A 10,912-nucleotide genomic window follows, 5' to 3' on the forward strand; every position below is an offset into this window, starting at 1 on the left:
GTCTGTCTGTTTTCGGCGTAAGGTGTCAACTCTGACCCACAATAAAAATTAGGTTGGATTGTAGATTGCAGTGTGATGAATAGGACTGGTACTTGAGATACTTGGACGGCTGCGTAATTATTACTAATTAAATACGACTTGATAGGTCAATCGCTGCCCTGTATAAGCTTTGCACCATCACAAGCGGTTTAACGTGGCCTTTAATTTGAGCCAACCATGAAAGCAATGCAATCCTGATAATGCTGTGGCAATACATTCGCTCACATGTAGGAAGTGGATCTAGCTTCCCTGCCTCTCCCTCCCTAATCTGCGTCGGATCTCGGTGTTTCAACGAGTAGGCCTATGGCGAGGGGTCTCCCAAAGAGCAGCGGCCTGGGTAAACAATTAAACAGGATGTAAATAAAATAAAATTGCAGGCATAACGCATATCTTTGTACAACATATATTTGATGCGATTTAAGAAAGCTGCGCCTTACGTAGGTGCGGTCTTGAGCGCTGGCTGACGCGTTCTTTTAATTGGGTAAAGGCGCTCTTTAACATTCACCATGCCTGTATCGGGTTTCAGGCGCCTGAGGTAGACAATTGCTAAAGTGCACAATAGTGACACGTGTTGAGATATTAGACTTCATTAAAAATGATGCTGCATTCTACGAATATAATTTTAACCTAAATGCGCAATTAGTTTCTTTGCGAAATTTATTACCGAATTATAGCGACTTTAAATTTAAGAAATACCTAGTCACAGATTACCAATAGATCATGGGCCCTATAACGTAAAACTATTCCAATATGTTTCTATTCCAATTTCCTGGCGTCAAGCTTGCGTAACCACTGACGCAAGCACCGGGTGGTCACCCGCAGGGTTGTCTGAACAGACCAATCAAACGTTCTCCTCGTTCATAGGAGGTCACCTTTGTTTGCTTGAAAAGCGAATAACATTGCCTACACTGAGCGGCTTGTCGTATCTAATTGGCTGACAAGAGGCGAGGAGAACGCTCAAGTGGAGAGGAATTCACTGGGGCAGAGCCAGTGCACTGAAAATCGATAACCGGATGACGAGGGTGGTGCCGGCGCTGCGATTGGTCGGCTTTCCCTTACTTAGCTTGTGGTGGCTGGTCGAAAATCGCGGCGGCATGCAACGGAATCTTAAGAATGACGCCAAAACTGACCCTCAGCTAAGAAGCGTTGGCAGAATGAGGTAGTAAACGTGGCGAGAGTGCTTGAAAACGTTACACGGTCACGCAAGAAGTTTTATTATACGCAAACGCACCCATGCTCTCCGGCAGGTGCGAGTAGCCAGCGTCTCAGCGATCGGCGGCTGCCATCTTTTATTCCTTTCGGAACGGGGCAGCCTGCGGCTATTCCGAAAAAAAAATCAGTTTCATTCGGCATATTAATGCATCTTTATCGCGTACACGTCACTTTGACGTGGTGAGTTTGTGCGGTTTTGTGACGTCGCGTGACAGGCAGATGAAGTGGGTGCAGCCCGAAAACTTTTTACCAATAGCCGAGGGCTAATGGCGAAAAGGGATCGAATCAGAATTAACTGTTTTTCTTTTTTCTGTCAAATCATGCATAAGCAGTGTGTACACATCATATCAGATGGGGAGGTATTGCAGTTTTCGTGACGTCCCGTGACAGACAGGTGAAGTGGGGGTGGCCCAAAGAAGTTTTGACCGATCGTGGAGGGCTGATAGCAGAATTGGACTAGAAAAGTTTGGAATAATATTACGTTATAGCGCCCCATGTTGCCTTAATGTCCAAAATAGCGTCAACAATTACTAACATCTAGCCTATATACGCACTATTCATCAACACGAAGACGCAGCAAGATTATGGAAAGTTACGCGCGCAGAAAAATTGCGTTGTTATTGTGAGCACAGCACGAAACGAGGCAACGACGGAGAAGACTTCGCAGTGACAAGCATGGCATCTCCGCGACGTCTTATGCGTTGTATATTGTGCGGTGTTTGTGACATTACCGAACAGAGAAGGCTGCTGTAATGACCTTTATGACTGAATGGACACCTTAGAAAGACATCTGGCAAATGCTTAGAGAACGTTGTCATGGTCACGGTGCTAATACTGTATTTTTTATGTGCATTCATGTAGAGTAAAGATGACTTGTGAGTCCACCGTTACTAAGCCGTGGACCGTATTTTTCTATAAGCCACGTCTATGTTTTCGGGCTGCAGTAACATTGTTAATGCCAAGCAACTATCCCTAATGCCGATCCCTTCCTCAAGTTATAATTTACAATTCTAGAGGATTGTAATGATTTGTAATGGTTCATATACCACGCCAAAAAAAAATATGGTTGCGTTTATGACAGGAGAGGTTCATACATTGGTTACTTTAATTACTGCTGGGATCCGCGTTGCTACTTTATCGAAGCTCCTTCCACTGCGGTCACTTCGATTGCGGTGTAAGCGTAGAGGTGGCGTGCGCAAGCCATCAAACGGAGTGTTTTTTCTCGCGCGGCGCCTTTTCATCAGCTTCATTCGAACTTCAACGCAGCCAAGAGAAATTAGAACAGCCTACGCTTTATATGTAGATATTTAATTTTTGCTTTCTTTAGGTACAGATGTGTGGCCGAGGCTTTATATGAAGTGATGCTGGTTTACTACTTCCGTAATATGTTACGTCCAAGGCGCGTTTGCTTGTTCTACAAGAAGGCTTGGTAATGCATCTGGCCTTAATTTCTTGATGCCATAATTTCGGGGGATTTAGCTTTCATATTAGTCTTTGGTGAAGTGATCCTAAGATGAATAAACAAAGATTTGGTATGGCACAACTCTTCCAAAAATGATACAAGGCACGGGAGAAGAATATACACCGTGGTTTTCACAAAGTATTTCGAAAATAAGAACATTTCATATGTCAGCCCGCTGTGTGCGTGGCCATAGCAATTTTATCAACGTCGAACGTTGAAAATGGTCTGGGTCACTGCGCGCCACTTCATTAGAGGTTTCTTTTACCCGACCGATCCTCGTTAAAGTGCTTCAACGAGCTTAGATTTACACAACATCTTTGAACACAATATATTTTCGGCTGTGTTTAGCGGATTTCTGCATCCCGATTTATTATGCGCACAGATATGGCGTACTCCAGATATAGCTGCCATTACTCTTCCTAGGCACAGTAACTGCCGAATTTGGTAACAACCGCGCAAATACATATACATGCAGCAATGCGCGCTACATAAAAGCTTTAACTGCACTGCGAGCAGTATGAACAGCAGGGGTTCAAGCGATGACAACCGTTATTTTAGTCTCTAGTTTGTCAGTGGAATCCAACTGAAACAACCAGAAAAAAAACATTCGTCTAGCAGTACGCGTCACTTCAGTACGCAATACGCGTCACTGAACGGTGGGGCCGAACTAACATATGAAGTGCCACTTTCGTTCCTAAGCCAAGCAACGGTTTCAAGTACAGCAAGACGAGTGCGCCAAGCAATGTGCGCGGCATCATAATAAAGCCTGCCGAACCACAAGCGTGAACGGCGAGGCTCAGCCAGCATGAAGCACGACTTTCGTAGCAGCGAGTGAACCTTTCCAACTGCACCCATGCCTAACGTTATTTGGTGCGAAGAAGGGCTGCAGACGCTCACGCTTCCCACCAAATCACCCGAAAAGATAAGAGTGACTTCTGCTGAACGGCCACTTTACTCACAAAGGCGCGGGTCTCGCGCGTTTTCAATGTTTGCCCGGCCGATCCTATGCAGCCAAACCTTTCGACGAGCCGCGTTGATTCTTCTGGATAGAATAACGAAAAGTAATTGACCTAGCTTCCGCGGTTGTTGCACCCATAACCACAGCATAGGCTAGTCAACGCCTCAATACGTAAACGGCGCCAGCGCAAGCGAAACGCTTCCCGCCAAGACCGCGCCGCCAGAAACCAACGGAAGCGCTATTTCGATAAAGGCCGATCCACACGACGGACCAAGTCCGCGGGCCGCTCGGTCATGTGATGCGACGTCACGGCCCACCGCGGTCCGGTCCGGCGCAGAACACATCCACACGGCGGACCGCCATAGCAGACGGCAGAGCAAACCAACCAGGGGCTCTATTCTGGACACGCATGGCGGCTGCACGGCCGCCATTATCCGCCATGTTTACTCTCTGATTGGCTGTCGAGAGGTCACGTGTTTTGAAATTTGTGCCGGGAAGCGGAAGTATTGCAAAATGCAATTTTGCGTTTTCATCAAGATGACGAAACGTGACGTGGAGCTGCAAATGTTATGGACTAATACATTTTTTTGGTCCTTGGCAGATATATTGTGATGTTAGCGCTTCAAAAAGAATGTGAGCGGTAGCGTGCAGAAGCCAGTGCAATGCATCTGCAATTGCGCGAATATGTGGTGGCGATTCAAGATATGCGCCATGCCAGCTTGCTGATTGGCTGAAGGAATATCTCATGAGGAGCGTCACAGGAAGGGCTGTTTCGTAAACGTCATTTTGACGACGCGTGACGTTTCGCAGGGCCGCCATTGCTGAGATTTTCCGCCATAATTGTTGCTGCGACGAGCCGCGCGAATTATGCTAATGGGCAGCCATATGCAATGGCAGCTGAGAGGAATGCGTATCGCCACATTTTCCCCGTCGTTTGGCACCACGAAAATCTTTTGTTCATAACGCGTGCTCATAGTATTTGCATCGCTCTCGGGTGGTGTTGGCATTTGTGTTTTGGGCCATCGTTTTTTAAAAGAACGCGTTTATACGAAATAATATTGGTTGAATATAGCAAACTTTCAGCAACGTTGTCCACTTTTCACTGCTGCATTTGTATTGTAATCGAGATTAATGCCTTTTCGCACAATCAAAAGTTATTACAACGGTCTTTTTCTAACTTACAAAAAGAAATGTACGCAAGGCGGCGCCTTGAAGTTCCCTCCCGCGGTGCGAGTAACCAGCGAAATGAACAAGAGATGGCAGCGCCGGCGCTTGCGTCGCTCTAGTGGATATCTCTGGCGCGCGCAACGCTATCGGTGATATTCGGCCGTTTCTAAGCCAGCCGAGTCGGGCTGAGTCACTTGCGTGACTCAGCCGCGATAACGTGACCTAGAACGTGCGCGCATCACCACTGGTAGGTCGCGTATGTTGTCTCAAGAAAGAAAACAAGCGCGTTGGCGCCAACATGCGATGACTCATTCCATTTTCAAGGGACACGCATCCGAGCTACTGAAGCAGACGACGGCTTGTACGCAGCAGACGACGGAAGCGAGAAGCGTTTTCGACAGAATAATCATACGCTTTGAGATAGCTGCTTTATTTTTACTGCGGAGGAAAACTGTTTTGCTTTACCGATAACGCTACATTCAGTGCCTTCATTTCAGTTTCTTAGGCGAAACGTCAAGTTGGCGTCACGTTACGTAAGCAAAATGGGGCCACCAGCGCCATTTTATTTGCGTCGCGCCTACGTCACGCATCGAAGAAAATGGCGGAATGTCCAGGGGCCGAATCTTATAACGGTTCGGAATACGAACCGTCCGCTTCGCCGCTTACGTCACTAGATGTGCCACTCCCAAGCCGGCGGTGGAAGAAGGGGAGGACGCGACCAATAGATGAGAGGGTGCCACCTCTGAAGTGTACGTCATTATATGATGAGTTAATCGAGGAATTGCAGAATGTTTCCGCTTGCTAAATAAATGTAAAATATAAATTTAATATTATACACCAAGTTCTGAAGTATAAACGTGTGGTGCCGGGCGTTTACGCAATGCAGAAGTAATTTATTAATGTCATTCTTTTTTATTCTCAGCCGACAGGCGGTATCGCAAGCGTAAATGAGTTGGCAGAGCGCAGTGCTATGTCGTCTGCTACCAGGAGCTCGCAGGATGCACGCAACAGGAACGCACTGCCGGCACTTCTCAAGTAGCGAGCGCGACAAAACCGCGAACTGGTTCTTAGGGACACCTTTACTAGCCGACTATATCAATTTTCCATCTTTTTTCGCCCTACGTCATCGGCTCGGACATGACTCGCTCGCCGCCGCGCTGCCGCTGTCCCTGCGATAAGCCCCACGGCGCGTCGCGTGATAAAAGCAATGGAACTTGAAATCGAACATTACGATACACGGGCCCTGCATTGCCTGCGCGAAGTCAAATCTATAATAATAATATTTGGGGTTTTACGTGCCAAAACCACTTTCTGATTATGAGGCACGCCGTAGTGGAGGACTCCGGAAATTTGGACCACCTGGGGTTCTTTAACGTGCACCTAAATCTAAGCACACGGGTGTTTTCGCATTTCGCCCCCATCGAAATGCGGCCGCCGTGGCCGGGATTCGATCCCGCGACCTCGTGCTCAGCAGCCCAACGCGAAGTCAAATCGAATAGTGTGGTGCTGACGGTGCGCGCTGTGCCGTAAAATTGAGTAACAAAGTGCGGCACTCCCGAACCAGAGAAAAAAAGGCAGGCAAATAAGAGATCTCCACAATATCTTCCCGTCCTGTCTGTATAGTTTTATCAGCCGAACGATGGAAGTGCTGAACCAGTCTAGGTTGAACCCTTCTGACTGCTGAACGGCGATCTGCAAGCTATATTCACGCTGGCGATAGCACTGAGAATTCGATCTCACCATGCAAATATCTCCTTAATTGGCATTGGCTTTGAAGCTGAGGTCACGGGAAAGCTGACCCAGCCCTTCAACCGGCCAACACAGTAATTGCGAGAGCAACTTTGTGGACGGTGTCGGCAGCAGAGATCTAGGTCATTCCGATGAATGCTTCACGTCCGACCGACCTCTGGGAGCTGCAGGCCAGTGGCGATGAACCGCAGCGCGCAATATTCCTTCCTCCGCGTGGAATGGCCACTCGTACGTTTGCACATGAGTCCCCTACATTTGATAGCGTAGCCTGCAAAAGGTTTACTTAGAAAGCCAGCAAGGGCGGTGCAACTCATTATCCGTCACTTCTTCGAACGCGTATCGCGCTTCCAGCCGTGGTCGACACAGAAAGAGGAACGCCAAGCAGACGACGAAGGCAAGTAATAGCCTCCGAAGCAACCAACGCACGCGCGCGCGACGCCCGCGTGTCTCCGGGGTCGCGCGACCGGCGCGCGCGGCCAGGGTCACAAGCCAAAGCCAAGCTACAGCAACGGAACCCAAAGCGGACTACCCCTTCGCCGGTTCCTACGACCGGTTCGCTTTGAAGATGATTGACAGATGCGTGACGTATTCGAAAATTGCGATACCGCCCCGCTGCCTCTGACGACCTGTGACGTAATAAAAATTTTGGCCAATCAGGTGAGGCCAAAGAAACGGTTCCCCAACCGAACCGTTATAAGATTCGGCCCCAGAATAGCGCCCCAGCTACACTCTCGGCCAGAGTGTTATCATTGTTATCATTCCGGCTCGAGTCCCACAAAGCCGGGAACTGCTCAACGAGGTAACAAAATGAAAAACCTCCTCGTCACTCCAAGAGGACACGATGTTTAAAAAATATATCTGCTGCACGCACATGTAGGCGGAACCAGCGTTTATAGATACTTTTTTAGTTCCGTATCTCTCCGCCTCGCCCATAGAGAAAAAGCGGCCTGTCGCGATTCTCGCCACCGTGGCGCTGCGGTTACGGGTTGCGTAGAGTTACTGTATATGCTACCGCAGGTAGCATATACAGTAACTCTAGGGTTGCGCTAGGAGAGTGAGCGTCGTCTGCTAGCAGGCAGCGTTCCGCTGCGGCATCTCAGGTTCTCACCAATTCTGGCCGTCTACTGCAGAAGAAATAACTGTTCTCGGGAAGTTGCTCGGCATTTTTTTGCGGCTATTCCAGTTCGCGATTTATTTGAAACGGGCCGTATTGTGCAAGGAGTAATGTGTACGCCCAGGTATTTTGAGCGGTGGCGGAAATATCAAGAATAACAGCGTTTTACATGAACGTTCGCGCATCAGTGGCTGTCAAGCGTGCACACGAATTCGCTACCCATGCCAATCGCGCGAATCTATTGCAGCACGTATGATATTTCCTCACAGCCGTGCGGAACAACTCTTTTCTTTATGATACGCGCAGAGATCCACGTAGCTGAATTTATGCGCCTCAAGAGCTGGCTGCCCGTTTCAGCGACTGCGCAAATCGCAGCCATCGAGTGCTAACTTGTATTCTTCCATCCGAAATTCTCCACGCTCATTCTACTTTAAAGAAATATTCGACATTGGCTTGCTCAATACATGTGTATCGCAATGCACACGCAGTACACAGCGATTGTATGAGCATGATCCATGCAGTTACTGTTTTCAAAATGGGAAAAAGAGGAACTTTATTAACAATGGCGTTAGGGAGGGGAAGGACCTTCATGTCTGATAGTGTTCTGTAGCACTTTGGACTTGTCAGCCGCAAAAGCAAGCACACCATGATCCAGTCAGGCGTGTATCTGGCCGCGGGCTGATTTTGCTGCCTGCTGCATGACTGCTGTGCGAATGGCGACCTTCTGTACTTCAGGTAGGTCTTGCACAAGCTCGTCAAGGGATGTTGTGAACGTGTCCAGCTTCTCGCTGAGCCGCTTCACTTCCCGCTTTTTGCGCTCACGTGCTGCAGTGGCGCGAATCAATCGCTTCCTCAGCACACAAGCTGCGACAGGGACCTTCCTCCTTGCTGGCGTAGATATCTTCTTCTTCAGGCTCTTAATCAAAGTGACGCACATATTGCAGACACCTTTGTCTGCGTCCGTCAAAACTGAGCAGTCCTTGTGGAACAATGTGCTTCCAACTTTCACCCCTGCTCTGCTGGTGGCAACATCACTGCAAGAGCAGCCTAGGCAAAATTGTTTGTTGTGTACAATCTGCAGCAGGGCTTCTAGATCTTGCAGAGAACGAATCTCTACATCAAAAGACGACTGTCGGAGCAGCCTCCCGTTTGCGTGGACAACATAGGTGATATCGTCCCGTACAACGACGCTCTTCAGGATTGTGTACGCCCCCGCTTTCATTCCGGCCACGTAAAAAACAATCTGCCGACGCTGCCCTGGTTCTTCTTCGAGTACTGCTGTTGTCCAGTTGGCTGGGAGCCGAACTGTCGCACTATTCTCGACAATCTGAGCAAAATCGGTGCACTGCAGGGGAACAGGCGCCTCTTGGTTAGTCAGCTGCTCTCGTCGCTCCGTGGGCAAGTGTGCTTTGTTTGTGGTCACATCGTGCGTAGATGCTGCAGCTCTCTTTTTCGGAGACCGCCGCCGAGTCTGCTTTCTCGACAAGTAACTGGGAAGGTTGGGAAAGTTAACGGGGACTGCACCTTCCTTCAATGCCCAGTACGCCCGGTTGATCTCGACGACTTCACCGTTGATAATATGCTTAAACGTCTTCGAAATGTCCGCTTCGTCAAAATGAAGGTCACAAACCTTGCACGTTTTGCTCAGCTCTTTGTCCGCGCGGGGAATAGCTCTTTTCCATTTGCTGAGAGGTTCCGGATCCGATGGCGGTGCAAAAAAGTGACGCTTCTGAGTGTTGCTTTTGTACCCGCTCGTACAGCCAGGTGCGTAGCAGGTCGGCATTGCGCTAAGCCCAGCACATCAGAGAAAACACAGCGTATCGACAGAGTTACGAAATGCTTCCGTCCGCGGCCGCACTGTTCAATCGCCCCACAAACCGAGGGTCAAGGTTCTCGCACAGGGGTGAAGACAAACGCAGGCCAAAAGAATCGTGCACAGAAAACACGCAACTGTGCCGCAACTTTTAGTTCAGCCGACCGGCACACGCCGTCAATGCTGCCGCCGGCACCGCGCAACCCGCGACCGCAGCGCCCTCTCAGCGCCTAGGAAGAAATCACGCCCGCCTAGGAAGCCGCAGTTCCGGAACTAAAAAAGTATCTATAAACGTTGGGACCTACGGCGTGAGGCCTAAGCCTGGCGCGAAGCGCAGCAAAAGAAGAGCCGGACTTCTTGAGCCGAGGACCCCAAGAGAGAGAGACGCAGATTTTTGCCGGCGGCATGCTGGCATGCTACCGCTGGCATGCTACTTAATATAGGGATGGGGAATCGGATTAAAAGATTCCAGAGGAGAGTTGGAAAAGAAGAGAATAACAATAAATATGAACCAGACGAAGAATACGTTTATTCCGGTGAGGGAAAAGGAAATAAATCAGGGCACACTTACAGCATTAGCCGCGGAGTGGCGCCAGCAGTCATAATCATTCGAAACCGAAACTGGATGCCAAAACGGGATATAAATCGCCTCTTCCTTGAAAGAAAAATGTGCCACTGGTTCTCCTCGCGTAAGAAGCAAGCGTCATGACTTAAAGAAGAATACAGAAGTGTAAGCAGTTATGCAGTGACTAAGGTTTGACTTATGATCATGTGTCATTTACACACTTTTGTTGGCGTCGGCCAAATGGAAAAATAAATGCAATGGAAATGCGGCACAGTATACATGCTATGTGTTAGCTTGAAATGAGTTAGGATTAGAGACCACATGTACGCACCGTAACACAAGTGTTCGGTGATGATATCTTTCACTCTAAAAACAGTTTGCACCCTTTGGGGTGTATATTTGTCCCACAACAATAATCATCATCTACCTTGCTTGCGTTTCGTTTCTTGAAAACTCGGTGCTCGCTACTTTCCTGTCGAGAATGCTGCGTCACACTTATAACGCGCATGCCGTTCGTGACTGGAAAGTACCGGGCTCGCAGCGTTGAAGAAAGGAAACGCGGGCAAGACAGATGACGATTATCGTTGTGGGACAGATATACAGCCCAAAGGGTGCAACTGTTTTTAGAGTGTTATACAACAGAAAATGCAGGTACATGTACCTGTCACAGCCTTTTTTAAAGAAACACTAAAGTGAAAAATTATTTCTTCAGCATCAGTAAACTACAGTTCTACAACACCAAAAACACCACTCTTACAACGATAAGACGTTTGGTAAGCAAGAAAAAGCGCAAGAACGAAATACGGGTGGCGACGCCTTCTTAAGTTCCCGCA

The sequence above is a fragment of the Dermacentor albipictus genome, chromosome 7 (assembly GCF_038994185.2).
Source record: "Dermacentor albipictus isolate Rhodes 1998 colony chromosome 7, USDA_Dalb.pri_finalv2, whole genome shotgun sequence".
In the NCBI taxonomy this organism is placed as follows: Eukaryota; Metazoa; Arthropoda; class Arachnida; order Ixodida; family Ixodidae; genus Dermacentor; species Dermacentor albipictus.